The sequence below is a fragment of the Euleptes europaea genome, chromosome 8 (genome assembly GCF_029931775.1).
Source record: "Euleptes europaea isolate rEulEur1 chromosome 8, rEulEur1.hap1, whole genome shotgun sequence".
Classification (NCBI taxonomy): domain Eukaryota; kingdom Metazoa; phylum Chordata; class Lepidosauria; order Squamata; family Sphaerodactylidae; genus Euleptes; species Euleptes europaea.
Window position 1 is genome coordinate 44,920,213 of NC_079319.1, and position 27,276 is coordinate 44,947,488.

The window sequence follows — 27,276 nt, forward strand, 5'->3', positions numbered from 1 at the left end:
ATGTATGTAGTTATCCCTACTATGCAGAGAAGAGCATATGCTCACTGGTGATGTGCTATTTGACCCCCACAAGCAGCTGTTTGGGAGATATGGATTGTGGTCATGGTTTTGGGAAACAGAGAGTTAAGTCTTCCCCCTTGCACCATTTCTTTGATCATAAATGGCCTCCCATGGTTGCTTTGACCCCAGCATAGAGGAAAGGGCAGGATTTTTCTTCTTCCAGAACTTAAAGAAGCCCAGGAAGCAATTTCCAATCTTGGAAGTGGAGTTAGGAGAGAGTGGGAAAGAGTTAAACCCCGCTTCTCCACTGTCATGGCTTGAATCATATCCCTCCCCCATAACTGGAGTTCTAATTATGGAACCCCTATATCACATGGAGCTTGACCCCCATCTCTATTTTTAGCCTCACAGCTCCAAATATCACATCAGTGAAGAACATCCCCACTGCTGCTGTAAATAGAGGTGTGTTACTAAAAACCAAATGTGGTATATGGACATCCAACTGTGTGTGGTATCACAGTACAGAGGAAAGAAATTAAATAAACCCAAAAGGTACATATGAGGAATCAAGGACAAAAGTATTTGTAGGGGGGAGGGTGCTTTATAGGGAACAGCTTGATAGAGTACTCCTTCTCCCTGCAATTCGCTACAGCCCACGCTGTTAATCATTATCCAAAGGTGCCTGAGGAGAAAAATGGTCTTTTTGAAATAGGTACTAAAAAAGTAACAAATGTTTGAGGATGGAAGAAATAATCTCAAAATCATTGCATTCCCTAGCAACAGCCCACTCTTTCAAAAGGTGCATTCAGTGACCACTGCAGAGAGGGAGCCATGGGGGCAAGGAAGTCCAGCGTGACTTAGTGCTTTCTAAGATAAGTACAGGCAATAGAAACCAATCAGGAAACACATCAGAGAGCAATTAAGGGACCTTGCACAGACCTGGTATAATGTGCTTTCTGTAAGATAGTTCTTAACAAAAGGGCAGCTATAAGCAGAGATTTGATTTTCAGGAAGTTCATTATACATTTTCAGGTAAGAACTGCATAAGTAACCTATGGCCTGATTGTATTGCTTCTCTAAGTTACAAGTCAAGTGTTCATAATGGGTTGCACAGGCCTGTTCTTGCGTAATTTAGCAAACTTAGAAACTCAGGATATTAGTTCTGTTATGCCGGGTAAGGCGAACAACAGCTCCCATTACACCCTGTGATGTAATAGCGTAGTGGAACGCTGTTACATATCTACTATCAGGAAATGGTGGGAGTGGTTGTCATATGTGGTATGCTAACTATATTCCAACTAGGAGGGATGGTGGTAGGGTTTCCAGCCTCCAGGTGGTGGCTGGAGATTTCCTGCTATTACATCTGATCTCTAGGCATTAAAGATAATTTCACCTAGAAAAAAACAGCCATTTTGGAAGGTAGACTCTATTACATTACACACCACTGAAATCCCTCCCCTCCCCAAACCCTGTTCTCCTCAGGCTCTTTCCCCAAAATCTCCAGGTAATTCCCAACCCAGAGCTGGCAACCCTAAAAGATGTCATGGTATAGCCTGATGTCGTCAGATCTTGGAAACCAAGCAGGGTCAGTATTTGGAAGGGAAACCTCCAAGGAAGACTGTTCAGAGGAAAGCAATGACAAATCACTTCTGCTTCTAACTTGCCTTGAAAGCCCCTTGCTGAGGTTGCCATAAGATGGCTGTGACTTGACAGCACACAAATATATTCTAACTGCAGTATCTCAATTTTATATTTGACAGAGTTTTTAACCTGGAACTAATAGTGACAAGTCAAATGGCAGCTTGTACTGGCCCATTGGCAAGCATATGACAGAAGACAATATACATTCTAAAGAATTGATACACATCCATAATGTTGACGTGTAAGAGGATGTATGATGATAAAATAGTTGCCATGTGCAAGGCTCTCAGAGGCATACTGAACATGAAAAGGAAGAATCCTAATTTATCTTGAGTTACAGACACATTTTAGCAAAAATTCTTTTAACTAGTGAAGTGGCAAATTCAGTGATATTTTAAGTTTCAATGGGAAAGTTGCCTTCTGCATGTCCCAGTTTTTTGTGATGTATGTAAACAAAACAATGTAGTCATGCAAACAGGATGACATGGTTACTTCTCTCACCACTATCATCTTTGTAGAGGGTGTTCTATGGTGGTAGTGTGAGAAACAGCCATATCATATCATCTGCCCACATGTCTGTTGATCAGGCCCAGTTCCAGGTTTTGGTGGGTCTCAGGCGGAGAATGTCCATGGGCCCCCTCTCTGTGTACTACCAGACCCCACCAGTCACACTTAACCTTTCTACCTCCACCTGTGAGCCACTTCACCTACTCAAACTGGCTGCATGCCTTTTGCCTGATGGCACTAGGCAGTATACATAGTTGGAGGTGCTGCCACCATAGCTGCCAGGAGCACCACTGCCATGCTTCACCTGAATGCTCTTCCCCAACAATGCTGAGCAGCATGTTTAGCTGGGAGCATGGGTAGTGGACCCTTTGTAAGAAGGGGGGGAAGAGTAGGCAATAGGCAAGGTATGTGGAGGGCGGTTGGTGGCAGTGGGCCCCACCCAAAGCCCTGGGCCCCAGTCTCTGCCCCATCTTATGGTATACGGACTCCAGCCCTGCTGTTTATTATTCATATTACCAGAGCAGCATGGGACTCCCATTTTGACAACTGTAGGGGGAAGTAACTGGTGCTTAGGCAATAGGATTAGAAGTGAGCCTAGTATCCGCCTAGAATGTTCTCCTTCACTGGATCAAAACAGCCAGGGCCTTCTTCATTGAAGTAACATGAGATCCACCTACTTTAAATGCATATATTGAATGAAAATGGGAAGTAGTAGGGAGGTTCACCAGAACAGCTGTGTGATGGAAAGGGCACTTTGATTCTCTTGGCATTATGCCAAGACTACATACACAAGTTGATGTTGCAGGATTGAAAAGAACCATGTAAACAGTAAATCTTCTGATCTCACTGCCCATTTAAAGTGCAAAATTGTAAATGGACTTTGATCTTTAAAGGGTTAAAATCTCTAAGGACAGCATGCTGAGTTATATTCCTGTAATATTTCTAGCAAATGTTTTGACTTTTGACACTTTTTAGAATTTGCATTTACTTTGCCTCAGGTTTTTATGAAGGATATTTCTCTTTCCTGGTTGTAGTGCTGCAAAGAAACTCAGTGGTTGTTTTAGAAAAGTCTGTATAAGACTGTACCAGGTAAAGTAGTGCATGTCTCAATATCAGAAGATGAATACAGCATGCTCCTTATGTTTAGAGTAGTTTTTAAGATGCTTTTCATGAGAGAAGTTACAGGGTACACTTTAGAAGCTGCTTCTGAACTTTTTAGGATCTCTGAGAATACTTTCAAGTGGTGCAAAGAAGTAACACCTGTGCAAGAGATGCCCATATGCAAATATAAAGGAAAATCTACAGATTAGGACAAATGTATTATAGAATACTTTTTACAGGATTTACTTTTTTAAAAACAATTAAACAAAGCATTGTTCTGTTTAAGAGTGAAAGTCATTGAGGGAGTATGTTAATCTCCAACTATTAAGGTTGTAAAATCCCATTTCAAGGTCTGTTTCCAGATGATTTCCTTTGCCTCAAAGTTAAAGGATGAAAAGACCTATTAAATCAGCCAGGCCATCTGCCTCCTGAAGCAGATATTCCCTAAAGTAAAATTACACTTTGTCCAGTGCATGTTTAATTGCCCTGAGTGATGGGACTTTTGTTTCTTCCTTTGGAAGATCCTTACACAAATGCTTAATAGAATACAAGGTCACCATGTTTGGTTACGCTGCCTTCATTTTCATTGTCTCCATTTTATCCAGTTACTCCCTTAGAAAAATAAGCTACTTGCTCTCAATCAAATCCAAGATAACTTATTCCGTCGTGATTGATATGTCAACGTCATCACATTAATGATTACTCAGCTGAGCTATATGATAAATATTCATTTTTGGCTGACAGCTTCATTGTTCTTCTGATAGAATCCCACAACATATGCAAAAGAGTAGTCTTCCTCAATAACCCAAACTGGAACATGTCTAGTCATTTAGAATGTGTGTAGACTGCTATTTGGGGAGAATCTTTTGACCACCCCAATTTAAATATGAAAGTTCTTCAGCCAGTGCTGAGTCCCCTGGCTGAATGGGACCAGTATATGAGCTAATGTAAGTAGGTCATCCATCTTTCTGTAATAAGCAGAGTCTTGCTTCATAATGGCGTTACTCCATTTCCATTTAGCATTTTAGAAATTATATTATAGCCCTGCCCTAAATCCAGATATGGTGGTAGAAGGGACCATCAAGTCACAGCCATCGTATGGTGACCCCTCATGGAGTTTTCAAGGCAAGAGACGAACAGAGGTGGTTTGCCATTGCCTGCCTCTGCATAGCTACTCTCAACTTTCTTGCCCCCCCCAATTCAAATATTAAGCAGGGCTGACCCTGCTTAACTTCTGAGATCTGATAAAATCAGATTAGCCGGGCCAACCAGATCAGGACAAATCCAGATATATTCTTCCTTTATCCCAAAACAGTGGATTTTACAGTAAGTGTTAAAGGTGAAAAAACTGATAATCTGCTGGGTTGAAGAGGAGAATCATTGCACACAGCTATGGATAAGCAACCTGCTGCCATTTAAGGGCATCTTTAAGGCAGCACCTGAGTCTATAAACATTTTCTGTGCTGCATAATATGTCCAGCAAATACAGTGGCATGCATATAAAATACAACTGTGTTTTACACTCTGACATCAACTGTCAAATTCAAGCTCCTTTTAATACAATCAGTTATTTGCAATTATAATATACTTTTTCATCTTCTGGGCTTATTATTGACAGAAAAATGTGTTATTTTCTTGACATCTGCTCTAGGAATCTTTGGAATAAGATAAAAACTTCCATTGTATTGAAGCAATATCTAAAAATCCATGACATTGATGGATCATCACTATAATTAAAAACAACAACTAGAAGTGTGTCTTTTTATTCTCATTATTTTTATTTTTATTATTAATTATTTAGGAAGCTTTGAACTTCTACAGGAGGCCATTGCTAGCATGGGCTATTATGAAGTTGAACAACACTTAAAATTTTACTTATTATTCCAGTGACTATAGAGGTAATATAATGGTTATTTATTTCTAAGTCATGTTATCTAGCTGTATATCCTAATTGTTAAGGTAAGAGAAATCCTTCCTCAATGCAAAGGTTACATCTAGATAATTTCCCCCAATAATTCTAAGATGATGGTTGTGACAGGTGCCAGTCCCCATGGAACCAGAACCTGAGTCTTTTGAATGCAGAAGGCCAGCCATCCAGCATCAAAGACCTTGGCAGAAAAAAATGTTGAGCTTTTATTAAGAACATAAGAAAAACCATGCTGGATCAGACCAAGGCCCATCAAGTCCAACAGTCTATTCACACAGTGGCCAACCAAGCGCCTCTAGGAAGCCCACGAACAAGACCACTGCAACAACATTCTCCTGCCTGTGTTCCACAGCACCTAATATAATGAGTGTGCTCCTCTGATCCTGGAGAGAATGGATATGCATCATGACTAGTATCCATTTTTACTATTAGCCATGAATAGCCCTCTCCTCCGTGAACATGTCCACTCCCCTCTTAAAGCCTTCCAGGTTGGCAACCATCACCACATCCTGGGGCAGGGAGTTCCACAATTTAACTATGCATTGTGTGAAGAAGCTGCAGTCTGCAGCTCTAAGAAGGTAACTAAAAATCGACCCTAAACAGAAATATGCTTATCATGGGAGCTAGTTAAATGTATGCCACATATATTACCCATAGGAAAAATAATCCTAATATTATCAACAGGAGATTGAATTATGTATGATAACTTCTCAAAACATATGCTTGAACAGATGGCATTAGCTCATTGGAATTGTGTGTTTTAAGGATACATGCTTGAGTGCCTCTTAGCACAATCTAAAAATATATGCAATGCCTGTGTGAAGGCAAGTGCTCAACAGACCAAGCAGATGCTACACAGACATCTATGTTCATTGGAATCTATTAGTCTATTTGGTTAACTTTGCTATTCATTTGGAATAAATGCTTCAATGTTCAAGGAAATCATTTGGTTAGCAAGATTCGGCTCATGTGTGTGTAAAGTGCCATCAAGTTGCAGCCGACTTTTGATGACCCCAGCAAGAGCTTTCAAGGCAATAGAGAAACAGAGGGGGTTTGCCATTGTCTTCCTTTGCAGCGTCTTCCGTTGTGATCTCCCTGCCAAGTACCAGACCTGATCAGCTTCCAAGATCTGACAAGATCAGGCCATACCATGTCGCTTTCCCTCCCTGTTTGGCTCATAGCACAGTTTAAATGTTTGCATAGTTATTTGTGTCTCTTTCATTGATACCAGGTACAATTTTGTAATCCAAGAGTGTGGGCAATAGTATATGAATATGCATGGGCATATTTAAAAACTGGTTAATCTGCACTGGTACATTTCTGGAACATTTTTAATTAACAAAAAAACACCCTCCCCCTACATGCCTGCTTCTGTACCAGTTGGCCCAAGCTGATATGAATTAAGGAAGTACTGATAACAATGTCCATTAGGAACCCCAGAACTGCAAATTACATGAAATAACTGTGCATGTATTCATGCCTGTTCAGAGAGACTGTACTATTTGGCTGATGTAAATGTCAGATTTACGAGCCTTAGATAGGGTGGCTTATGTTATTAGGGTGAATACTAGTGTGGCCAGAAGGGATGATGCTGGCACTGGATAATGTTGTTGGAAAGGCGATCTGCATCTCTTTCAGTTAAAGGGATTTATGCCTTACCCTCAGGGATTTTCTGATGTAATGTTTCATAGCCATGTAAAAAAACAACCTCTTATAATGCAGATTTTTCATGAACTATGTTGTGAGATGTGGCTGAAATTCCTGGACAGAAGCAATTAATAGAACTTCTAGGAGAAAATGCACACCTGACCTATTTCCACAAATGTTCCTGTGCGTAAGAACGCAAGAGAACCAGTCCAGACATCATCCTATAGCTGTAAAATATCAAGCTGGACATGGCCCTAACTGTTGAAAGAGGGAAATTATTGTTATGCAGTCCTTGATCAGTTTTGCCATATATGTTGTTGCACAACTTCTTCCTAAACCAGTTATTTTTAGTCTGTATATCAAGGAATCCTGGGATCCTTCAAAGCTTATTAAGGGGTCATCAATGAGGAGGTCAATAATCATGGATAAACTTCCTTGAAAGGCAATTTTCCTTCCACTACTGATCCTCCCCAACAATGCGTAGTGTTTTGGGTCACTTTTCAGTTCATGACAACATTGAGGCCCAATAAGGCACACACAAAGTGAAGGCATACCAAAGACTATACCCCAGAAACACAGCAGAATATTCTCTCAGAAGAGGTGGTTACCGCACTTGTATTCCCAGCGATGTATTAAGAGTTTGAAAATGTTATAAAAAATACTGGTCGCACTTTCTATGTATTCCCACTGATGTATTAAGAGTTTGAAAACATTATAAAAAATACTGTTCACACTTTGTTTGGCCCCTTTAGCTGTGAAGACGTCTTCCAACCATTTATTAGCTGTGGTATCCAAAACCCCTTTTAAAGCGATGTTTTTTTATAACATTTTCAAACTCTTAATACATTGCTGGGAATACAAAGTGCGCTAACCCATTGTACTATACAATTGTATAGTACACACGTATGTGTGTGTGGGAGGGGGGGAGTCAATAGCATATAAGTAGATATGGAAGGGGGAAATGGCTTTTCAGGAGACCAAATCTTGAAAGTACTGTTCTAAACCATCATAATTTCTACTTACTGATTTCCTATTAAAGATTAAAAATAGAAGTATACATATCCTCTCATTGTTTTAATTATATTCCTATGAACAAAATTTCTGCATTCTAAGTGCAGGAAAGCCTGCAGTTTCAGGAATGCCTTTTGGGTGTTCTCTAGAAGCTCAACTTGCATCAAGAAACCAGGTTATTCAGACTCAGGACCTTGGTTAAAGGCCAGAGAAAGCTTTATTAACTCCCAACTTGATTCTTCTGGGCCTGAAAACTACAGTATATCCTCTGACCAGCTGCAGCAGTAGTCAGAGATTATTTGTCATCAATTTGTTTGGTTTCAGACTAGTGATTCATTACAATGTCTTCTGGGTCTCGGTGCCGTACAATCTATTTTTTTTTTGCGTATTCTCAGACACAGGGTAAAATGTAATTATGTAAAATACAAATTAAACTAGAAAAATATAGAGAACATTCATTAGTTATGCTATGCTAATTAATACCTAATTAATAATAGGAAGGGAGTCTTGTGTTTTGGTAAAGTGGTTAACATTTGCGATGAGTAAGAAATTCCAACTCCTTATTCAATCTAGGGGATGAAGTTAGTGTGAATCCTCTTAATTAATCCCAGATTCATGTTGGAGTTTCCCTTTAAAGTTATTTTGTTGAATAATTGTGACTTGCATGTCCAAAATAGGTTAGATTGTTTTCCCTCTGTTTCTTAATATTGTGATTTTGATAGGAGTTGGGTTAAAAGTAGGGTTGCCAGCCTCCAGGTAATAGCTGGAGATCTCCTGCTATTACAACTGATCTCCAGCTGATAGAGATCAGTTCACCTGGAGAAAATGGCCACTGACAATTGGACTCTATGGCATTGAAGTCCCTCCCCTCCCCAAATCCTGCCCTCCTCAGGCTCTGCCCCAAAATCCTCCCACCGGGGGGGAAGAGGGACATGGCAACCCCAGTTAAAAGAAGGAGGTATTTTGTTAGATCCTTGGACTGTTTGCATGGGCAGAGGGATATGCACTCATGAAGGCACATTTTTCACACACACCTCTTGTTGCAGCCTGAAATGGGCCCTGAAATTCTATTCCCTAGGGGGCAGGGAACCCCCAAGGAGCAGGATTGGGGGGCATTTTAGGCTACCACAAGAAGTGAGAGGCAAGAAAGTTGCATTCCACGGACACATATCACTCCATCCATGGAAACAGTCTGGGGGATCTAAGTCATTGTTTAAACATAATTCATTCACATCTGCTTTTCCCGAGAGCCTGAAAATTGCACACCGGGTTTCAGAAAGACACCTGTGGTTGAAAAACCCATTATAGGCTAAATGAGTTGGCTCATTTAACTTAACTGGTACTTTTAAGAAGTTCTTAATTGACATATTGAATATAACATAAATGGTAGCTTTGTAAAGATTAAGTATAAGGTCTCATAAGGGTTCATATGGATAGTGTTACCTTGATATACTATTCAGTTGCCTTGTAGTGCCATTTTGTGGAATGATCAAGTAGTATTTTTTTTTTTTACATAGTACAGATTTTCCACATATCCTTTTATCAAGAAGAAACTGAAGAATGTTAATAATTTCCGGTGAGGGAAACTTTGAGCTTGATCCCTTACATTGGTGGGATCACTTGGGTCTGTTGTCTGCTACTGTAAGCGATAAAGTTATTAGACATTGCCAGACCAGTGTCTGAGGCAAGGCAGAAAATATTACTTCTGAAATATGATGTAAGAACAAATTGTTATTTATTTTATGATTGCTGAGAAACCACTGCTGATTTTGTCAAGCTACACTTGGCTGCAAACCAACCCACAGATTATTTAGCGACTCCTCCTCAGGCAAAACATACAAGGAATTTCAAGGTGTGTGTGTGTAAAAAAGAGATTTTCTGAAAAGATTTGTAGAATTTCTCATAGGGGTTTAGGGTTGCCAGGTTCTACAGATTGTTGGGTAAAATCTTTTAGATTTTGTTAAAGCATATATGGAATTTCTCCGCAGGTGAAACAACTGCCAAATTATAAATAGGTTTAGTAAGCCTAGGAGCCCCGTGGCACAGAGTGCAAGCTGGAGTATTGCAGTCCAAAGCTCTGCTCACGACCTGAGTTCGATCCTAACAGAAATTGGTTTCAGGTAGCCGGCTCAAGGTTGACTCAGCCTTCCATCCTTCCGAGGTCGGAAAAATGAGTACCCAGCTTGCTGGGGGTAAAGGGAAGATGACTGGGGAAGGCACTGGCAAACCACCCCATAAACAAAGTCTGCCTAGAAAATGTCGGGATGTGATGTCACCCCATGGGTCAAGAATGACCCGGTGCTTGCACAGGGGACCTTTACCTTTACCTTTTAGTAAGCCTGGCAAAATTTCTTGGAGAGAGTGTTATTTGTGGAACAATTTCCACATGATTCCTGTGGCCTGACAGGCCAAAGTTCCAGTGGGCTTTTATTTATGTATTTGTTTATAGAATCTGTATCCTGCCTTTCTGACCTTACAAGGGCCACCAATACAACTAACAATGTAAAACATAAGTTATAAAATCACTTTTTAAACCCATCAAAATCAACCCCTGCATCCAAACACATATCATTAAAATAATTAAAAATAGAGTTAAAATACATACAATGCAGAGGTTAAATACATATAAAACATAAAAACATTGGTTAGGAAAAAGGGATCACTGAAGAAATGCCAAACAAAACAAAAAAGGCTTCACTCAATGGTTGAAGACAGCAACAGAAAGTGACACACGAATCATCCTGGAGAGGGAGTTCCAGAGCTTTGGTGCCCCTACCAATAAGGCCCTCTTCTGGGCTGCCACCCACCTAATCTCAGAAGATGGGGGCACCTGAAGCAGGGCCTCTGAAGATGACTGTAGTGGTCAGGCAGGTTCATAAGGCATGGGTGACACAGGCTGGCTCTAGCTTTACAAGGTAAATGTGAGGTTTCAATCATACGTTCATTTGTACATTCATTGAGTAACATGAGAATTATTCAACATGAGAATTACTCAACACATTTATAAACAAAATACAAGAATACACTGTTGTTAGGGTTGCCAACCTCCAGGTAGTGGCTGGAGATCTCCCGCTATTACAACTGATCTCCTGGAGACACAGATCAGTTCCCCTGGAGAAAATTTGGCAATTGGACTCTATGGCATTGACGCGCCTCCCTTCTCCAGCCCCCACCATCTTCAGGCTCCACCCTCAAAATCTCCAGGTATTACAACCCAGAGCTAGCAAACCTAACTGTTGTACTCTAAGTTCACTGTTCACTGTTGTATGTATAGGGTTGCCAAGTCCCTCTTTGCTACCGGCAGGAGGGTTTTTTTTGGGCGGAGCCTGAGGAGGGCGGGGTTTGGAGAGGGGAGGGACTTCAATGCCATAGAGTCCAATTGCCAAAGCGGCCATTTTCTCCAGGTGAACTGATCTCTATCGGCTGGAGATCAATTGTAATAGCAGGAGATCTCGAGCTAGTACCTGGGGGTTGGCAACCCTATGTATGTAAGTTCACTGTAACTCGTGAACAGAGCTAGAGTATATGGGCAACCTTGTAGACCACGTAAAGGAGATTTATATTGCATATTGGTAACCACTTCTGGAAGTATAAGTGCTACTATTTTATAAAATGTGTTGAAACAGAAAGTAACACAAGAGTCACCAGAGGTCATAGCAATTTCCATGAGTTCAACCGAAATTAAATTGTTTTAACTTCTTTCTATTAAGTTTTCAAGGAGTTACATCTTCTTGAAGCATCTACACAGGAGTCTAACATCTTCAAAAAGAATATGTGCTTCCTTTCACTTTCAGTACAGTACTTAGGGCATATATCATTTGAAAATTAGACACCGAGCAACACATTTCCTTTTCATTACATAGCTAGAACTGCTAATACTCAATAAGGGGAGGGATTGATGCTAAGTGGCAATGCCTGTGTTCATATTGTGTTACAAATATTATCTTGCAAACCATTCATTAAAAATGTTAATTAAATGTCTTCAAATAACTTTGATTGATAACAAATTGACTTATTGGGGCATTTCTGCACTTGCTAATTTTAACCTCTCATATTTTATATGATTATTTAATTAGGCAATAACAAGGCCTGATACGGCCTGAAATTTATACTACTGAACAAAAACATGAACTTGGTGCTATTTCTGATAAATTAAATATCCAGTGCATAGGAACAAGAGCTTGGTGAAGAGATAGCTGCTGTTTTAAGTTTTTGTATGTCTATTAGGGTTGCAAACACCAGTTTGGGAAATTCCTAGAGATTTGGGGATGGTGCTTCAGGAGTGTGGAGTGAGGGGAGGGAGCTCAGAAGGCATGGTGATGCTATAGAGTCTCTCCCCCCCCCAAAAAAAAAAAAACCTGCCATTTTTCTGCAGGGGAATGGACTACTGTAGTGTGGAGATCAGTTGTAATCCTGGCAGAGCTCCAGGTCCCACCTTGAGGTTTGTAACCCTAGGTTATAATAATGGGTTCAATTTTTGTATGTATATAACCTAACACAAACTATACTTTTATTGTCTAAACACCTTCATAATGCATACTAATTTTAAATAAATCTCTTCATTTATGTATGTAATATTTAAACCTAATATGCTCATGTCCTTTACTTAATAACTGTCAAAGACCTTGTGATATACTTGGATCAAGACTGCCTTTCACATTACTACAGTTCCTTCAATATGTAGCCAATGATCAAATGTTGTATTGCTCCTTGCTTTTCTAGGTTCAGTATTAATCTCAGGTTCCTTCGATTTGCAGCAATCTACTTGCTTCCGCATTGCATGCAATTGATTCTTGTTTCCATGGAGCTTTATTGAAACCAGCCATTAAACCTGGAATGAGCCAGCGATGCTGGAGGCGTAATATTTCCTGTTTATTTGGGTCCTGTGCTCCTCCAAATCCTCATAACCCTGGTAATTAGGCTGAGAAACTGTGACTTCCCAAAGAGCTTAATGGCTGGGTGTGAATTTCAACCTGGATTCCTCACATCTAAACCTGCATTGCCACAAGACCACATTAGCTATTGCCGCTTACAGGGACAAATGGCCCCTAGTTTAAACTGCACAATATTTAATTAGATCTGAAAGGGGTATTGTCTAGATGTCATTTATTTTTACTGTCATATGGTCAGAACAACCAAACTCTGGCATTTGTGTAAATGTAAAAAGTCTGTGCAAGATTCAAAATATGTATACATTCAGCAAGAATTCTTTTCCTTAACATTTTGCTTTTGAGATAAAAGGTCTCATGCTTCCGTATCTGTGCAAGTACAGTGGGTGGGAACTCAATAAGGTGAGTTAGAGCTGAGGAGCAAGAGGCAGCTTAGAGAAGAAAGCCTAGCCACTTCCCTCACCCCCCTGACCACTGTCTATTATCTCCCAACTGAGAAACAATTCGTATCTGACTGCACCTCTCCTGTGGTTGGATCCAACCCCCCCTCCTCCCCCTGTGAAGACTGCTTGCACCACCAGCAGCTTTATGCATAGACCAGGAACATTTCAGGCACTATTATTTAGGGTTGCCAACCTCCAGGTACTAGCTGGAGATCTCTTGCTATTACAACTGATCTCCAGCTGATAGAGATCAGTTCACCTGGAGAAAATGGCCGCTTTTGCAATTGGACTCTTATGGCATTGAAGTCCCTCCCCTCCCCAAACCCCGCCCTCCTCAGGCTCCGCCCAAAAAACCTCCCGCCAGTGGTGAAGAGGGACCTGGCAACCCTAATATGTCATCACTGAAGTGAAAAGAGAATGAATGGGGGACTGGGGAAAAGTTAGATCACCTATTCTGTTCCTCACTGCCTCTCATTCATGAGTTGCTCCATGTTCTTCAGTTCTTGTCTCCTATGCAGCGTCTCTGCCCTTTGTATAGAGACGTGCTGGATCATGGTATTAGCTTCTGTTTACAATAATGAGCTGTTTACTTGCTTAAGAAAATGGAACACTCACTCCTAGTTCATTCAGGTTTTGGTTACCCAAACTGGATTATGTTTTCAGAACACCTGTAGTGCAACAGGCAATTTAATTTTACATAGATTAGCTTTAGCGCCATCTTCTTTTTATTCCAACATGGCAGCTAGCAAACATAGATCTCTGTGTCAGCTGTGTGGTCCAGCTGCTAAGCATTGGTGTCAACCTTTTTTTTTCCCCTGTGCACCATCTGGATCATAATAATCTTTGCTATTTTCCTGGCAAGCATCTTGGCTAGTTAATTGTTGGATGTTCTGTCCTGATGGATCTATTTAAAAGGACAATTGAGGGTCAAGCAGATTATTTCTCTTGTGTCCTGGACATCATCTTTGACTGCTAAATTTTGGCTTATCTTTTGCTAGAAAGATTTTGAACTAAGTTCATTCCCAAGACAGAAGAAAAACCTATATCAGTCCTCTTTAACAGTTTTGGCCTCCCCCCACCCCAAAAAAAAAATCTTAGCTGTAAATTATCTTTTCTTTAGCACTACAATGATGTTGCAATAATTTTCATCTTAATCTATATATATATGATAGTGCATCTGTGGTCCCAATTGTAGATATTTAAACAGTGACAGAAAGGAGGGTTTTTTCTCCAAACTTGGCAGACACCCCGCCCCAAATTTGCAGAAAAATGTGAAAAGTTTAAAAGAGAGGTGGTGGGGTTTATGAACCCCCAAAAGACAAGGACATGAACTGTGCACTATTGCTATGGTAACAAGCTATGTTAATACCTGAAGTCTGGACCACATTCACTGCTTTCCCAGCTGATTTCATGTTGCTTGGCATATCCTAGCATTGCAGTTACAGTATAGTTTGTAACTCATGTTTTAAAATTGGTGTGAAAACAAATTCTCTTAATGTGTTCAGCTAGGATAAAGCAAATATATCTTCAAATTGGAATGTGGACATTTTTAAATTTCAGTTCATTTTACTTTTAATTTTTATCCCATTTGTTTGTTTGTTTGTTTAGCATATTTATTGTCCTGTTTTTCTCCTCCGCCCTTACAAAAATAACAATTAATCCTAAATAAATTTAAACAAAATACAGTTTCAGAAAAAAAGCAGAAAAAGAAAAAGGAACATAAAACAACCTGAGCTAAGCTGATGTCTACTGGGTTAGTCCATCAAGAAGAAGAAGAGTTGATTTTTATATGCCTATTTTCTCTACCTCTTAAGGAGAATCAAACTGGCTTACTATCTCCTTCCCTCCTTTCCCAACCACAGACACCTTGTGAGGTAGGTGAGGCTGAGAGAGCTCAAAGAGAGCTGTGACTAGCCCAAGTTCACCCAGCTGACTTCATGTGTAGGAGTGGGGAAACCAATCTGGTTCTCCAGATTACAGTCCACTGCTCTTAACCATTACACCATGCTGGCTGTCCAAGAGCCAAGGGCCTTACCTGGGGATTATGTACCTGCAACAGCAAGACACACACTCATATCTGTAGCTTGCAGCCTCCTCTCCCCAATCCCCCTATCCACCACTTTATTGTCATTACATTTTCATTATATTTTTTCTATTATTTATTTGTTTCCAGTGGCTTCAATGAGAAACAGATTTCTGGTTGTAGCTGCTAGGATGAAATTCTTGGGGGGTTTATTGCTCACCTTAGAGACCACCTCCTCCAGAATTTCAGACTGTTAAGAGAAAATTAACATTCTCATTTGAATAGCAGGCAAATGCAGACATTTGGCAACTCAGAAAAGCAATTTGTAGACACATGTAGCATACAATCACTTATGTCTTTGTGTCCCTGTGGTTCACATTGTTCTCTAATTATATACTTCTTGTCCTGTTACATTGGTCATTGGTTGTCCTACGTTGTTTATATCCTGTAATCCATCTCTAATCTCAGTGAGAAATGTGGACTGTAAACAAAGTAAATTTTTAAAAGTACATAAAAAATATCCAGGTAAAAGCATCAGGTCGGAAGTGATGAGAAAGACTTCCAGCTGAGACCCTGAAGAGTCACTTACAGGCAGTGTACACTATTCTGACTTTAACAGATGGTCTGACTCAAAATCAGGCACCTCCACCTATGGTACAGATTTACTGACAAAGTGAGAACCAGACCTTTCTTACAGCTTGCAATGCCAAACAACACAACAGTTAGAATGTGCAGGGGTTGGTTATTCTAGGATACTTTTATGTGCTTACAGAACGGACGAAGCTGTGTGCTGTTGTTTTTTTACACATCATGCCAAACTTTTGGAAGTCTTGAAATCATTTTCTCACCCCCTGAAGTTGCAGAGTGACTCATTCTCACTTGCTGAATCTCAGCAGTATGGATTTTGGTGGAAAATGAATGCTCTTTTGGAAGCACAGCGACTTTTGCTCTCTTTCTCTGTAGGGTATATCCCCTCTAGACACATAAGAAGTTTGACCACAGCAGGAGAGAGATGTTAAACTTATTTCTGTAGTGTTCCCAACTTGTAAATACAGTGATGCATGCAGGAGAATGAAATTTAATTGGTGTTAGAAATCTAGGTACCCTCATTATGTGTTGCTACCTGGATTGCAAATTTCATGTTTCACGGTAATTTCTGCCTACAGGGATGAGTAATTATCCAGTTAACAAAGATTCTTCTCTGAATCTGTTTTAGCGTATAATTAAAATCAGCTTTTTATAGTGTCACATGGAGAGAATATCCAAATATTCAAATTTTTTTCCATCTGTAAATATATATATTGGACACTGTATGCTCTCAGGATAAATTATGATTCAAAGATCCACTGAGATCAAAATATGTGTAGCATGTCCCACACACATACAGGGTTATCATTCATGGAGCAATCCCAGCATGTGAAACCATACAACTGTATCTCAGAACTGATAATTTGGTGAGGTATCAAACCGTGTGTGTGCAAAGTGCAGTCAAGTTGCAGCCGACTTATGGCAACCCAGTAGGGTTTACAAGGCAAGAGACTAACAAAGGTGGTTTGCTATTGCCTTCCTCTGCATAAAGGCCCTGATATTTCTTGGTGGTCTCCCATCCAAATACTAACCAGGGCTGATGCTGTTTAGCTTCTGAGATCTAACAAGATCAGGTTAGCCTGGGCCATCAAGGGCAGGGCAGGTATCAAACTAATAAGCAGGAATGTCCATGTGTCCCCTGCTGCTTCTGGATTGTGGCAGTGTGATAAGTGCAGTTTCAACTTGAGTCCATAAATCTTCTCCTGTGGATCTTACCCTTTTACTGTATCAATTATCAAACAGTGGGGTGGGGGGAGTTGGAAGGAAATTAGCTTCACATACTTTACTTGCTATAATTTAACTCTATGCCCATTTATGCATGGCTTTTTCCTTGTTGTTACCCTGCCGACTACTTCGGGGCTTTGCTTTGATTATGCTTGCCTTTTCTGACTGTCAGAGGTTGCCTTGCTCATCCTGCACATTTCTGCGCATTTTGCCTGCGTGTTCTGGATTTGTTTTTAGGCAGCATCCAGAAGATGTGGGGGGAAATTTTCTTTAGCTACATTTATACTCTTAATCCAAGAATGTTGCACTCCTGGTTAACCCACTATATATGTATATTGAGTGTCCCTGAAACAAAAGAGACAGCTGGGAGGAGAAAGGGAAGGATAGTTTTCAGTGGCTTGAGGAAATGAAGAAAGAGTGTTTCAAGGCATCTCAGGGTTGACTGTGTGTAGGAGGGATGAGCGTATGTGTGCTCTCTAGAGAAAACAGGGAATGCTGAGAGGAGGAATATGCTGGAAGTAGGTTACTGAAGCATGAATGAATGAAATTCAGGAAGGGAGGGTATAATAATGGGATGAGATGGCAAAGGAGAGAGGGATACTGGTAAGTAGAACAAGCTATAAATTGTCTGTTCCAGAAGAACAAGCATTATCTCAATGTCCTGTTGAAGGGAAGGCAGCTCGAGTGAGATCAGGGCCTCTCATTTTCCAATTTAGGGATGGGTCTTTTAATCTCCTAGATTTGCATGGTTTTCAGGTTATGTGATAGTGGAGTGAGAATTACCTCATCCAAAACTATTGTGGGAGTTACAGGAAATGCTTTTCTTCATTAGTGAACCTGTCACTTTCACCCTATTTAACGTGTTCTTTATTCCTTTGTTGTATTTACCAAAAATACAAAAATAGTATTGGAATGAGCTTATAAAGAACTTGGGGGAGGGGCTTTCTCTCTAACAAGATAATTCTGTTTTTACAAGCTCATGAGATCCTTCCATCTAATGTTAACTAGTGCTTGTTAACATAAAGGAACAATTTACAAATACTAGTCAGTCTATCCAAATTTAAGATAATATCATGCAGTAACTTTAAATAAATGGGATTTTCCTACATTCTTGTAGGGATCAACATTAGTTTTTAGGGTCCATCCAGTGTCACTTTAAAATGAGCCTTCCCCCCGCCCCCCAGCCTTAACATCTCTAGGCTTCTAGGGATAACTGCGGTAAGAACCGAAACAACCATACAACTATATGAAAACTGTATATGTCACAGAAACAACTAAAGGGATACTTCTGCCATATTTAACTGGAAGCCAGATGGGTCACAAAATGTTAAACAAAGAAGGCCTATGGAGATTGGAGGCTGTTGATCTCCATTAACTATATCACAGCAAGTCTCCCAGTAAATAACTGTGCAGGGTACCCTCAGGCCCTAATACAACTCTTTATAAGCTACAAATTATGCCTGTATGGGCTGCAATGGCAAAGCCGTGTTTGTGCTTCAAGCGATGATAATTGATGCTAATTGGTGTGCAGCATGCCCTCTTGCGACTTCAACAGATTTGTTGTCCCTCTAAACTAATCCTTCCAAGCCTCACATAAGTCAAACATCCTAGTTTGATGTTTTGTTGGCTTTCATCAGTGTAGTTCAACCATAATTAAATTTGCCATGAACATGAGAACTGGAGGGGTGAAGCAAATGAAAGCCCTAACTGATTAAAGATCTCAGCACTTAGGCCTTCTTTGTCAGATATTTGAATCAGATATTTGATTTCCAAACCACAGTGGGAAAATACAACAGTAATGCCTAAGAAAATTATAACAATCAGCATGAAAGAAAAGCAAAATATTTTGAGTCAGAATCAACACCAGTGCAAATTACACAGGGTTACATTGGCATACAGGCTGCATGGGGAACACAGCTGAGGCAAGGACTGTATGGCCTTTGAAACATGCAAATTTATCAGTAAAATGCATCAGGAATATGTCATGTAAAGAAGCCATTAAAATGCAAAGGGTTTACACACAATTGTTGCAGAAAAGGGCAAACAAGATGATAAAGGGGTTGTAAGATCTTGGAGGAACATTAGTATGGGTAAGGAGAGAGTCCCTCCCTTCTCCTATAATACTGATATTGATTTCCAGTAGATTCAGGACAACCTAAGAAAGTATTTCTTCACACAAAACTTAATTAATGTATGGAATTTGATGCCACCACACTGTTTTAGGTTTATTTAAAAGGGAATTAGGCAAATCAATGGAGTATTGTTCTATCAGTGGGACTGTAGCCATGATGCTGAATGGAACCACCAGGTTCAGAAACAGAATGTCTCTGATTGCCAGGTTCTGGAGAACAAACATTGCAGAGAGTGCTGTTACCTTACCGGGGGCATTATTCTGCTGCTTTTCTCTCCAAAGGGACCATAAGCAAAGTACAGAAAAGAAACCATTTAAATTTTACAGTTTTAATACGCAAGCAAAATAAAGAAAACAAACATTCTGGCCGAGCTATTGTTGATCTCAAGCAGCAAGAGGGGAAAAAAAAGTCAGACTAGATGTTGCTCAGCTGCAGCTAGCAAGCTCGCAGGCACTTTCCACTTCCTCTCTTACCTCCATGTCCTACTTACGAGATTCCTAGAAGTGGCTGGGAACAGGATGCTAGACAAACAGCCCATTCCTGGGGGGTGGGGGATTCACGGCGGGCAGGAGCGGCACAGCCACAGCACCTTCTCAGAGACTTCCCAGCCACCACAGAGAATAAAACAGCCTTTTTTTAAAATGAAAAGGGCAGAAATGGGGGAAATGCTCCCATTGAAAACAGTTGAGCTGCACACCTTTTTTGGTGTCATAGCCCTTGCTGCAGCAGCGAGGGGCTTTCCTGGGCTGGAAGGGGTTAGGAAGCTGACTAAAGTCCACCCACCCACACCCCGGAATGGCCATTCTCTTCTGGGATTTAGTTCCCAAGAAACTGTGCCGGCAGGGGAGCCCCATGCAACTCCACGGCACCCAGGCACTGACAAGAATGCTCCCCCCACCGTGCCAGCGTAAGTGCCCCTGATCTTGTGATAAGTGGTCACTTATGCTGGAACGGGGTCATGCCATCTCCATGACTTTTGGTCCCATCTTAGGAATGTGCTCAAAGATGGATCTTTGTCCTGATCCTACAGGGTTCTTATTCCCCTGTCACCACATTCAAATGCTAATCATTTTAAATGAATAGGTGTAGGAAACTTGTCCAATATGTGCACCCATACAATAGTTCTATGAATAAAAACATGCACCAAGCAGAAAAATGATTAATTTTAAAGTTGAAATATAAACTTTGCTATTTTATAGCCCAGTCCTGAACTCCAGATTTTTTGGTATCTAAGCAGGTTACAAACTGGCTTTAGGATTACATCCCTAATGTACTAACTCTAAAATGTAGATGAAAGATATTCTGAAGGTGATTGCTGGTAAGTGAATCTGAAATGTGGGGTTGCGTAATGGTCACCTCGGAGGCAGGCTGTAAACCTCTTCCTTGGCTTGGGACCTGGCTAGATGTTCCAGCATCAGCAACATTTTCGAAAACTACAGCTTATTTTCTTCACTAGAGAACATCAAAATTGCTGTGCTAAGTGCATAAAGCAGTTACGTTGTGTTCTGGTAAAGATTTCCCCAAGGACTTTCAAATGCTACATTTTATTTTGGGGTGGGGGAGAGGAAATCTCTGATGTCTTTGTTCTTTAAATATAAATTACAAGCATCTTCTCAAGCATTGCTATTTCCCCTGAAAGGAAATTAGAGTCATCCCAGATTTGCTGCTTTATTCAAACAAGTTGATTCAAAATTAAATGCTGTACTAGGTATTTAATGTGAAATTAAATACCAAAAAGCATAAACACCAATATTTTGTTTTCATATCTGAGTGCAAAAAATATAGCATGTTATTTTCTGGGTGATTGAGGATATTGACATTTACACAGAATTTAACAAAATCTCCTGTTTTATGCAACATATGTAATCTCAATGGAATTTACCTATGGTTTACTGAGTCTTGGACCTCAGCCAACATTAGCTATTTATCAACACTGCTAATTGTTCACTGTTTCAGAGAGCGTAACAAATGTTCAGCAAAATGTCCATCTGACAGAGTACAATATGTCTTTCTGTTACCCTAAGAAGGCAGTCTCCACTTAAATTGGGGGGAATTAGGGTGACACACTGGAGATTAGCTAGCCCCATTGTCTGTCAGGCACACCTTAGGGCCAGGGGAAAAGTACACCTGCCAAACTCCTTCCTGACAAAGTCTGACACTCAAGATTGATCCCAGCTCTCTGAAAGGAATCCATTTTGTGGAGAGCAGTGTCTTGCCCTTATGCCAGTCTTTGGCCCCCGTGCCATCCTGGCACCCCTTAGCAGGAGGAGGGGTCAGACTGCTTACATTTCTATTATGCAGTATCCATAGTGAAACTCTGAAGGAAAGGGGAGCTTTCTGGTGTCTGACCTGTAAATAGGGTTGAGCTGCTTGAATCTGTCATGTTTCCCTAGCACAGAATGCTCATTTAGTTGCTTGCACTGCAGTAGCGGCCCCCCAGAATTTATCTCTGTTTCTTGTCTGTTGTGGAGATCATAAAATACACTCAAATTGCTACATTCAAAAAGTCAGTAGAGTATATGTTAAAAAATCTTGACACAACTCTATATTGATCAGCATACAAATGCACCGGTGTATGATCTATTTATGACATTTTTGAAATGTCATAAATAGATCATACCGGTGGGGCTCTGTAACATTTGGATGTGGGGGGGGGGGTCACGACTGAGCCCCAGCCGTGGTAGTAATGTAACCAAGTAACTGGGTTTGGTCAGTAAAATCAACAAACCTTAAAAGCTGAAAAAGCTTTATTGACAGTAAAAAGTTCAAACACAGATTAAAACACAGTTACATAGTCATAAGGCACACTGGCAAGGAAAATAACAAAGTCTTAGCTGGCTATAATATATTCACTAAGCTGTTATATAGCTGCTGATCTTAAAGGCTATAAAGACATAGTTTCAGGCTACAAAATAACTTGCTGGAGTTGAAGCCTTGTGAAGGAAAGGAGAATAGAAAGGCAGATAACCACCATGAGGCATAGACTAACTTATTGTAGAGTGGAGTCTGGTCAGAAGACCCATAACTTCCAATCAGGATAGTCTCCAGGGAGAAGTCTCTAGATAGTTCAAGCTGGTTTGAGCTGGAATAGCATTCTCAGAAGAAAAGAGTGATCTCATCCCCCTCCCATCTTCCTACAGATGTGCTGACTCAATTAATTAAGATAGTATGAGCTAGCGGGCTGGTCCAGAGTGGGTTGGCCCGGGCGCTCCCCTTCCAGACAGGCATGGGGCCGACCTCTGCGGCAGCAACGCCCCGGGGCCAACTCCAGGTCGAGCTCCTTTGCGCCTCTCTCCGCCCGGGTTCCTACTTTCCCCCCATCCCTCCCTCGACGCTCCTCCCCTCCCCTCGCCACGCTGCAGGGCCGGAGTGCTCCGGGGCCATCCGTTGCTCCGCCTCCTCTCCGGAGTGGAGGAAAAGTCCCCCGCACTTTCTCGGCGCTCTCCGGCTGGCTTCTTCCCCCACCCCGCGCACCAGCTCAGGGCTTGCGTCTCCCCCCGTCTTGCTTTGGAAAGTGCGCGTCTGCACTCAATCAAATGGTGCATTAAGCAATGCTCCAAAGATGGTGGTAGTGGTGGCCGGAGGGGGAGGCGTCGGCGGCCGGGTGCTGCGGAGCGGCAGGCTGGAAGTTTTGGTGCGCAGCCGGTGGCACCAGGTGCTGGTGAGCCTGAGCCACGAGGCGCTGGTGCTGAGCGGCGAGGAAGGAGCCGCCGCTTGGCATGCAGAAGGTCCCAGGTTCAATCCCCGGCATCTCCAGTTAGGTGGTTCTCAAAAGAAATCTCAATCGTTGTACTGTTGATATTTGGCTCTGTTGACTAAGGAGTTTGCCGACCACTGTGTTAGGGCAACAAGCTTCAGATGTTGTGTGTTAGAACAGAGTGTTGGCTAGGCCTCTGGGAAACTGCTGAAGCTAAAACTTAGGCACACAAAATGGAGAATAATACTGATGTCAAGAACAAAATGGTTCTTCTGTCTTCATGTGGGGGAGTTCTATTTTTTTGTCTTGCTTCTCCCGCCCCCAGTGGCCCTCTCCCTCCTTTTTTCTATCACTTTCCACTGCTCACCACCAGTACTTTCCCTCTCTTTTTTATTCCCCACTACTTCTCTCACTCCCCCTGACCTTGCTGACCCTTTCCCTCACTTTTTCATCTCCTCCCCTTTTTGTTGCTTTTCCTGTCTGCTGCTTCCACCTTCTCCTCCCATGCTCACCCAGTAATAGCACCTCTCTCACCGTCCTCACTACATCTTCCTTCCTTCCCTGTTGCTTGTCTAATTGCTGCCACATGCTTGCTTGCCCACCAGCAGCACAGCTATCACCGAGTCTTCCTGCCTAGCTTACCTGGCCGTGGCTCTCCTATGCTGTCTGCCATCGCCTCTTCTTCCCTGTCAGCTCTACCACCCAACAGCACTGCATTCCAGCCACTCTGCCTGTTTTGATTATAGGGTTGATATGCAACTATCATAATGGTGACTGAGATATCTTGGTGTATTAAAATTTATTAAAATGGTGTATTAAAATGTATTTAAAAGGGTATTAAAATGTTGAAGATGGATAGATATAAAGAGTTGGAAAGGAAAATAATGCTGAAGTGGTACAGAACACCGGCCCAAATAGCACATATGATCAAAGGAATGAGACCGAATTGTTGGCATTGTAACACAAAAGAGGGGTGGTTCTCACATTTGTGGTGGGAGTGCCCAAGGGTAATAGAATTTTGGAACAAAATACTTAGTAAAATTAGAGAATTGTTTAAGATTAGACTTCAAGTAACTGTAGACCTGATGTTTATGGGAAAAATGGGGTGTGAGAAGGTAGAAAAGAGTGAACAAGAGATGTTTAAAGCGATGATATTAGCGGCTCACACAGTTATAGCTTTTGGATGGAAAGATAAAACAAAATGGACTATGGACAGGTGGAATAATTATGTGTTCGAATATGTGCAAACAGATGTATTGGGATACTTAAAACAACAGATGATGGGAGAAACAGAAGAAATGGAACTGAAGACTAAGTGGAACCCATACATTAATTGGGTGAAAAGAGGAGAAGCCAACGAAGAGACTTTAGTAAAACTAAAAAGGCTATGCTCATGGCTGAAAATATGAAAATATGATATTATGGATTGGTCCGTGGGGGGAGGGAAAGGGGGGGGAAGGGGGAAATTTGTATTGGAAGAAGGAAAGTGTAAAGTGTAATTATAAAGGTATGGAGATGTAAAATGACCTCCAATGCAATAAAAATATATTTTTAAAAAAAGATATCTTGGTGTATCATCATGAGGTCTCAGTTTCTCCCCAGGTAAGTAAACTTGTTTTAAAGGTTTTAAAGATTTTTAAATCTTTGTTTATTTTTGTGCAAACTTGGGGGTTGGCCCCAGTTTTTACAACTACCCCCCCAGTTTGTACCTGTCCCCAGTTTGTGGATTTTTTAATCTGTACCCCAGGTTCCTGTTTTAGCATTAGATACATAATGCAGGATCTCCAGGCCCAGTAAATTGTATCCATTTCCTATCTCCCATTACCGTGCAGTCAGACAATGATTACAGATATAGGACATAACTTGATTCCTAAAATAGTTCCGATATTCAGCCTAAGAAATCAATCCTTGATTATCCAATGGGGTCCAGTGTCATTTATCTGAAGTGCTATGATGATAATAAAGGTTGCTTCATTATGTACTTTCCCAATCCACTTAGCATTTCAAATATCTTTAATATGAGTCAGTTGTCTGACATCCCACAGTTCACTGATATCAGAAATTCAGTGCTTTTGTATTTCATAACTAGCTGAGAATTTAAGATCATTTTAAATTCATCTACCTCTTAAATCCCATCATACTCTACAATGTGACTGTTGTCAGATGGACAATCCTAAGGAAGAGCACCACAAGAAGAAGGCATTTGGAAAAGTATAATTGGAGTTGTGGTCCAATAAGTACAGAGCTCGAGCCCATAAAGGGCTTTAAAGGTAATAAGCAGTACTTTGAATTGGGCCCAAAAGCAAATAGGTAAACAATGCAGTTGATGCAGCTATGGAGTTATATATACCAAGTAACTGACACCAGGTTTATGAGAACAGTTGTTTACTTTTTATTTAATAGAAAGTCCCAAAGGTAACTTGTAAAGAACTAAAACTCAACAATAAAATATAAATTTTTAAAACCCTAAATTTAAAATGACAAATATCAATTAAATATCAAATAAAAAATATCAATTAAAACAACAGAATATTAAACAATAAAATCCTCAAGTGACAGCATCAAAGCAACTTCTAGTTGAACTAAAGGTATGTTCAGATGTCTTTTCAAGTACATTTTGACATCTGAAGTTGACACTTTAAAAAAATTAGACATATAACCTCAGGCAGGGCATTCTACTGATTTGGTGCAATCACTGAGAAATCCTTGTTTGTGTATAGACTCTCTTGGCTTCCATCAAAGCAAGCATTGAAACAGGAAAGTAGCAGAAGACATAAGGTCATTTGGTACATTGGGATAGAGATGTTCCCTCAGGTTTCCTGGTAGGGCTTTAAAGGCCACTGCCAGAATTGTTGATTGCTTGAAAAAAAATAGTCAAACAGTGAACCAGATTCAGTACCAGCATTATGTGTACCCTACAGTGGACCCCCATTACGATTCCTGTGGCTATATTTTGAATAAATTGTAGGTTCCAGACACTTTTCACAGGTAGCCACACTTAATGTACATTGCAGTATTCCAGCCTAGAAGTCACTAAGATGTGTGTAACTATGGCCAGATCTGTACTCATCAGAAGTGGTCAGAGCTTGTGAACTAGCCTAAATTGACAAAGGCACTACTGGCTACCTCAGCAATATACCTTTCCAGAATAAGAGCCAAATGCAGTAGTACCTGCTCCCAAAGCAGTCCAGTGCAGAAGTGACTAGCTGTACTTATGTCTTGCTTAGTTGTTTAACCACATTTAAACACAGGGTCAGGATCTCACCTGGTTCACTTAAATCTGATGAAAAGAAGTGATAGAGCTGAGTTTCATCAGCATATTGAAGGCACTGAACTCCAAAACTCCAGATCACTTCATGCAATGGTTTTACGGTGAACAAATGTGGTGGGAAGAAACTGATGTGGCAAATTAAAAGGAATCATTTGTCCCAATCCACAATGGATTTAGAGCAATACAAACAGTATCTAATTCTTGTCTTCCCTTTCTGTAAGAACTTTTAAGTGTTCAAGCTGGTAGCCTCATGATGACATCATGTTACCACCATATGGCCAGTTAGATTAGGCAGTTGTTGATGCTATGAAGGACAAATGAAAACCTGTGGTTGTACTCACTTGAGTAGGGAGAGAACAAGGAATTCAGCTTTACTGAAGTCAATGGTTATATGTGTTGTTCCTTCACATAAACATATCAGTCCCTATCACTGAAAGAAAATATTATTTCTGAGAGGTATAAAATATTCATGGATGAGTACTATTTGCCTGCTGAAAGCAGTAAGAATGCTAATATATATACATGGCAATGTGGTGTACTATTTAGGATAATATTTTCCAAAAGATTCAAGCATGTATGTGTGTTCGGATGTTTCCAGTCCAAATAAATATTGGCTGGATTCTCTGATTTGACATTCCTTGGGTTTGCAACAGCCCTCCTTGTTCACTCATTTGGCTTGGATGCTCTGGTTTGACATTTGTTGTGTTATGCCCACCACAATGCCCCATGCTTCTGCTAAGATTCTCCGATTCTGCATTGGTTCTTTGGACTTGTCGGTTTTGTTTTCATTGGGAGGCTCTTAGCCAGTGGTTGCTTTGCTTGCTCTTGTGTGTTATTGTTTGCCTTGGAGAAAGCTAGAATTTTTGCCCAATAGGAAACAATGGAGAATGGCTGGGGGCACCTTGTTCAGGGGTCAATAGAATTGGGACTCTTGGTCCAATTCAATCAAAACTTGGAGGTTATTTAGTGTGCAGGCACCAGCAGTTCTGCTGCAATTTTGGTGCCATTAGTTTAAAAAACAGCCCCTCCAACTCCTGGAAATATTCCCCATAGAGAATAATAGACCCATAAAATAGTGAAATCCTGAAAGAAAGGGGGGGGGGAACAGATCTGAATACTAGGAATGTGCATTTGGTATATCCAAGCTGGAAAAAAAATACCCAGAAATACCTTAC